Source organism: Morone saxatilis, unplaced genomic scaffold (genome assembly GCF_004916995.1).
Source record: "Morone saxatilis isolate NCDOM2014 unplaced genomic scaffold, NCSU_SB_2.0 Contig23, whole genome shotgun sequence".
Taxonomy (NCBI): Eukaryota; Metazoa; Chordata; class Actinopteri; family Moronidae; genus Morone; species Morone saxatilis.
In genome coordinates, this window is record NW_023339796.1 from 21,032,823 (window position 1) to 21,038,464 (window position 5,642).

General features: G+C 42.2%; 1 pseudogene; it reads left to right on the forward strand.

Annotated features, from left to right (window-relative positions):
• The window catches only part of LOC118334836, a 12,681-nt pseudogene that overhangs the window by 2,506 nt on the left and 4,533 nt on the right, over positions 1-5,642 (forward strand).

The following is a 5,642-nucleotide window of genomic DNA, read 5'->3' on the forward strand; positions in this document are numbered from 1 at the left end:
CCCAGGCAGCAACACTGCATGCGTGTCCTTGTGTGCAGAGCGAGCGCGATACGTGACAGAGAGAGTGTCGACACCTCTTCACAAGCGGGAGTTCTGGAATTCGAGCGCCGCCCTCCCCTCCTTTCACTCTTCCCAATTCTGAGCACGTGCCACCACCCTCCCCGCACATGCGCCCATTCTCTGGACAATTCTGCTTCTCCCTCTTCGTCAGTAGCTCTTTCGTCGGGCACCTTCTCTTGGGTTTCAACTTCTCCTCTTCACTCTCTCTGAATCGCTAGACAAAGAATAAAAGCAAAACTTTAGATAGTTGGTAACTGCCAAATTATGATTATTAAAACTTTGGTATGAATTAATATTACTCAACCTCTTGGAAGATTATTTTATTTTATTTATGCTGAGGTATTAATGACATGCTATAATATATTAACAACACACTTACAAATTGTCTTTTTGCTTGTTCTAGGACAGACCACGTATCAGGATAACAACTAGGAGGCGTTCGTAATTGTTCCGCCTCATTTTTGAATTTAGGTGGAAAACAAACACCACATTCCTCGCTTTTGTTGCACAGAATTTGCAACCTGAAACACAAAATCAAGGCCAAAATTTGTGATTGTATCTTATCTATTGTCTACAAATAATCATATTGGTCTCTAATTATAAAAAAAATATTTTAATAGTACACATTTCCCGTATCAATAAATCTTGAAATTTCTCAGATTTCTGTATGTTTTTACTTATTCCAGCCTATAACTTTTTTCATCCTTCTCTATCTCGTAAGTTTCTCTGAAGAGATTCCAGCCCACATCATTTAGCGTACTTATTCTCCTCTCTATATCAGATCAAAACTTTAACTTTCTTGTCATCGGCTCAGATCGCTGTTTGTGCCAGCTTCTTTTCTGGATTTTCTTCTGGCGTGCAAACAGATGCGATTTACGCACTTGTTTTCTCTGCGTACATGAAGTATGTTCATCATGTGGAGCCTTCTAAGTATCTGAAATTTCTAATAGGCTTATCGTATTTAACATTTTCTTTGTCACTTCATTTTATTATGTTTTTCATTAGATGCACAAGAACAGGATGTCTACCTGACATCTTTAAATGACTTTTTACGATCATCCACATTCTGCTTCAACTTATTCCGGTTTTGCGATTTTTATTACAAAATTTTTACAATCCTTATCCCAACTCCCATTAGCTTTCCTCAGTTGCCTCCCAGGAAATTGCACCTTGAAACACAATGGAGGCCAGAATATACTTCCTTAACATCTCTGTTTACCATACATCGGTGGCCCAATATACACCAAAGCACCACCCCTCTCAGTTCTATCCTTATACTAACATCATACATATAATGTCATATAATAATACAAGCTCAAACAAAAAATCTTTAATTATGTGAACACGAGAGACCTCAACATTTTAATCCCACCTCTAATCAATCAAACCGTAGGGTCGCTGTGCATCTTTCTGAACTCATCATCCCTCGATGGGACAACCAAATAAAACTCGTAAATCGGACAAATCTCCACTCAAATCCATCACCCCCAAGTCGTTCCCCTCGGCACCATAGATGATCATCGCGCAATGCCTTATACATGAACACAATCCTAACAGGCTCTTCCGCTTATTTCAGGTGCCTAGACGACGCTCATTCTGAACACTCCCCTCCATCTAGAGTGAATCTCAAACCAAACCCCCATTCCCATAGCTCTCGTATGCCAGAACACAAAAAATCTTCACCCTCTGAAATTATAAAAACACACCAAATATCGCAGGCCCACGAAAAATTACCATTTAAGCAAATGTGACCTATCAAAAACAACAATCCACCAGTTATCATTTACAAATAATACTATATTCTCTAGTACTCTATTTACCCATGCCTAAAAAAACTAAGACGATTGATGATGCCACTCATCATCACTTCCCTCCTATCCTCATTACAACAACGGAGCGGTCGCTGTGTGTCATACTATAATCCTGACCCAGGTGACATCCTCCAAACTGCTTACTTGGATATACCAAAGTCATTTCGGAATACTAAAGAGAATAGGCAAGTCTCCAATTCCAATGGAACCATTCAATAACAACCCCCAAGCTTGTAATTTGCTCAGAGCCAGACGAGCTCATTCTTCTTATTGATCACATCATTAAGGTTAGGATAACACAACATCCACCTCTTCACATTCGCATTTAGTTGAAAAAATTAGCCCTGAATACAACTAAATGAGGCCAGAACTATATAACTCATACATGTCAATTAAAATGGCACATCACAAAATAAATTATAAGTTCACCGTTTCAATCCTCTCTTGTACCCTATCACCACGTCCATACAAACATTACATGCTGAAACAGGCGAGCCTATCAGTACAACACTCCCCCCTCCATATTCAATAAACATAAACCGATGCGACGCTGTGCGTCATCGCATTCTTCTGATCCACAAGGTTGCACAAAACCTGGATGCCATCATTAAAAGATAACACGTATCTGAAGAAAGGAATCGCGCTCTCAAAAATGAAATCACAATAACTGCCATTGTTTCAGAGCCAGAGATCTCATTTTGAATACATGTTAAAGGTACAGATACCATCCCAAACATCAAACACACCCCATTCCTTGCTATCATTAGTAAGCCAAATATTAATGCACCTTAGAATAAACATCATACACACAATTTGATGGCACAGAATTATATACATTACATAGCTAACAACATAGGACCAAATAAAAAAACAACTTCAAAACACAATAGTCACCGTTCAATCTATCTCGCTCACTATCTTATTCCACCCTCAAAGCCAACAAAACTATAGATGGAGATGACCCAATCACTCCAAAACCCAAATACCTCTACTTACAACCATATACACTCACACTCATGGTCCCGCTGTGCATACTCGATGGAGGGATCCCCAAATAAACCCCAAAAACTGCACAATGAGGCATTATTTATCAATATCGTACCCCTCTTGACCCCGCGCCCCTTTATTGGCAGCTTGATAACACTGAAAAAAATCAAGCTTTGTTTTCAGAGCCAGATATCCGGAAGCTTCAATTATATATATTGAATAACATAATCATATAGAGTGGTATCAAAATATAATATAAAAAACTACCACAAACCACCACAATTACACTCGCTTATATCAAGTAGCCCAGAAAATATGCACCTGATACCATAAACACTAATAAGAGGCAATAGAAAAATTAAAACAATTTAGCATAACACCTTCACCACATTCATTCCACAATCGAGCAAAAATGATCAATCTAATATAGCTATCAACCCAGTATACATATCCCCCCTTCCCTTCCTCTCCTCCGTTCACCTCTCCCACGCCACAAACCCAAAAACAAACTTAAAACCGATGAACCGAGAAGCCACAATCACCACAACTCCCCCTCTCTATCAAACAAATCAAACCGGAGGATCGCGTGACATCTCTCCAATATTAATCCACCGCCAAAGTAAGAAATTTGATGGGATTAATCGTTTTGGAAGAAGAAATGGCAGCTTAAATGAAAAAAGCTTTGTTTTCAGAGCCAGAGGAGCTCATTTTTGACATTCTAGGGTGGAAAACACCCACATTCCTGCTTTGGTTGCCAAGAATTGCACCTGAAACACAAAATAAGGCCAACATTATCATGCCAAGAGATGGCCAAAAAGTCCACCCGGTCTCATACTTTGTTTATTACAGCCAATAAGGTGAGAGAGCCACATTCAAAATCCCTCTTCATGCAACCGGAGGGTCGCTGTGCATCTTCTTCTGATGTGTTTAAAACTGATTTGGATTAAAGTTCGGTTCTGGAGGAGAAGGCAGGCTTAAACTGAAAAGCTTGTTTTCAGAAAGCCAAGAGGATTCTCATTTTTTGACATTTAGGGTGGAAAAAACACCACATTTCCTGCTATTGGTTGCACCAGAATTGCACCCTGAACACAAAAATTAAGGCCAAAAAATTACATGCAAATGGCCAAAAGTCACCGTTCATACTTTTGTCATATTACAAGCCGAATAAGTAGAACGAGAGCCACATCAAATCCCTCTATCATCAACCGAGGGTCGCTGGATCTTTCTGAGGTGGAAAACGTGATGATGTAAAGTCGTGCTGGAAGAGAATGGGCAGCGTGTAAATGAAAAGCGGGGGGGCAAGAGGCCAGAGGAAAGGCATGGGGGGGACAGGGAGGGGGAAAACCACCACAGGTCCGGGCGTGGGTGGCCAGGAAGGGCACCGGAAACACAAGTGAGCAGAAGGACATGCAATAGGGCCATAAAAGTCACCGGGTTCAGTACGTGGGGGTGAGGACAAGCCAAAGAAGGGAGGAGAGCCACAGCAAAGGCCCGCGAGCAGCAAAAACCGAGGGGTCGCGGGGCATGGGTGCGTGAGGGTGGGAACACGGATGGGAGAAGGCGTGCGTGGAAGAGAAAGGGCAGCTGGAAAGGGAAAAAAAGGCGTGGGGGCAGAGGCCAGAGAAGCGCAGGACATGGAGGGAAAACACCACAGTGCCGGCGTGTGGGGGGGCCAGGAAGTGCACCGGGAAACACAAGGAAGGCAGAAGACCAGGCAAATGGCCAAAAAAGGCACCGGGCAGGACGGGTGGGGCGATGACAAGCCAAAACGAAGGGGAATGAGAGCCACAAGCCAAATCCCCGCGGAGCAGCAACCGGAGGGGCGCGGGTGCAGCGGGGCGGAGGGGAAACGAGGAGAAAGGCGGTGCGGGGAAGAGAAGGGCAAGCTGTACAAGGAGTAAAAGCGGGGGGGCAGAGCCTAGAGGAGCGCAGGGGTGACAGGGAGGTGGAACATACAATATCAATATTCATCAAACCCCAACTAAGTACCTGGCCAGTGTGTAGGTTTTTGTCCAGATTAATTATTTGGTGCACCGGAAACACCAAAAGAAGGCCAAAAGACAATGCAAAGGCCAAAAAAAGCACGGCAGACGGGGGGGCGAGTGGACAGCCGAACCAACTGATATGTCGGTGAAAAGTGACTTTTGGGTCCCATTCATACCCTTTTCTACACACTACCGACTGATAGCAGTATCAATCCTTAAAAACCGAAGGTGGTCTGCGTGGCCAATAATATGCGTGAGCTCCTCCAGCTCCTCAATGCGGGCCTAGACAAAAATAAAAGCAAAACGTTAAATAGTATTGCTCAAATTGTGGTGTTAAAATGTAATATTTATTACTCAACTTATTATATGCTATTTAAATTATTACCTGCAACTCCTTCAATTTTTTCTGGAGCTGGGCACTCATCGCTTGTTCATCTTCTATTTTGCCAGTGAGTTGGCTGATTTCAAAATCTTTCCTGTAGATAAAAAAGATGTGAAATGTACAGTCCATGAAAATGTTTAAATCCATTTTTGTTTACTTTTTCTTACTTTTTCAGCCTCTCTTCGAGTTGCTGCTTGTCATTTTCCAGGTCCATGATACTCTCCTGAGATAACTTTAGGTCTCCCTCAAGCTTTCGCTTTGCTCGCTCAAGGTCCATACGCACTTTCTTCTCTTGCTCAAGGGATCCTTCGAGCTGTGGGCCGTAATATTATAACATTTTCTTTGTCACTTATTTATTATTTATTATAAACATATCCACCTGATCTTGTAAAGACTTACATCATCCACTTGCTGCTC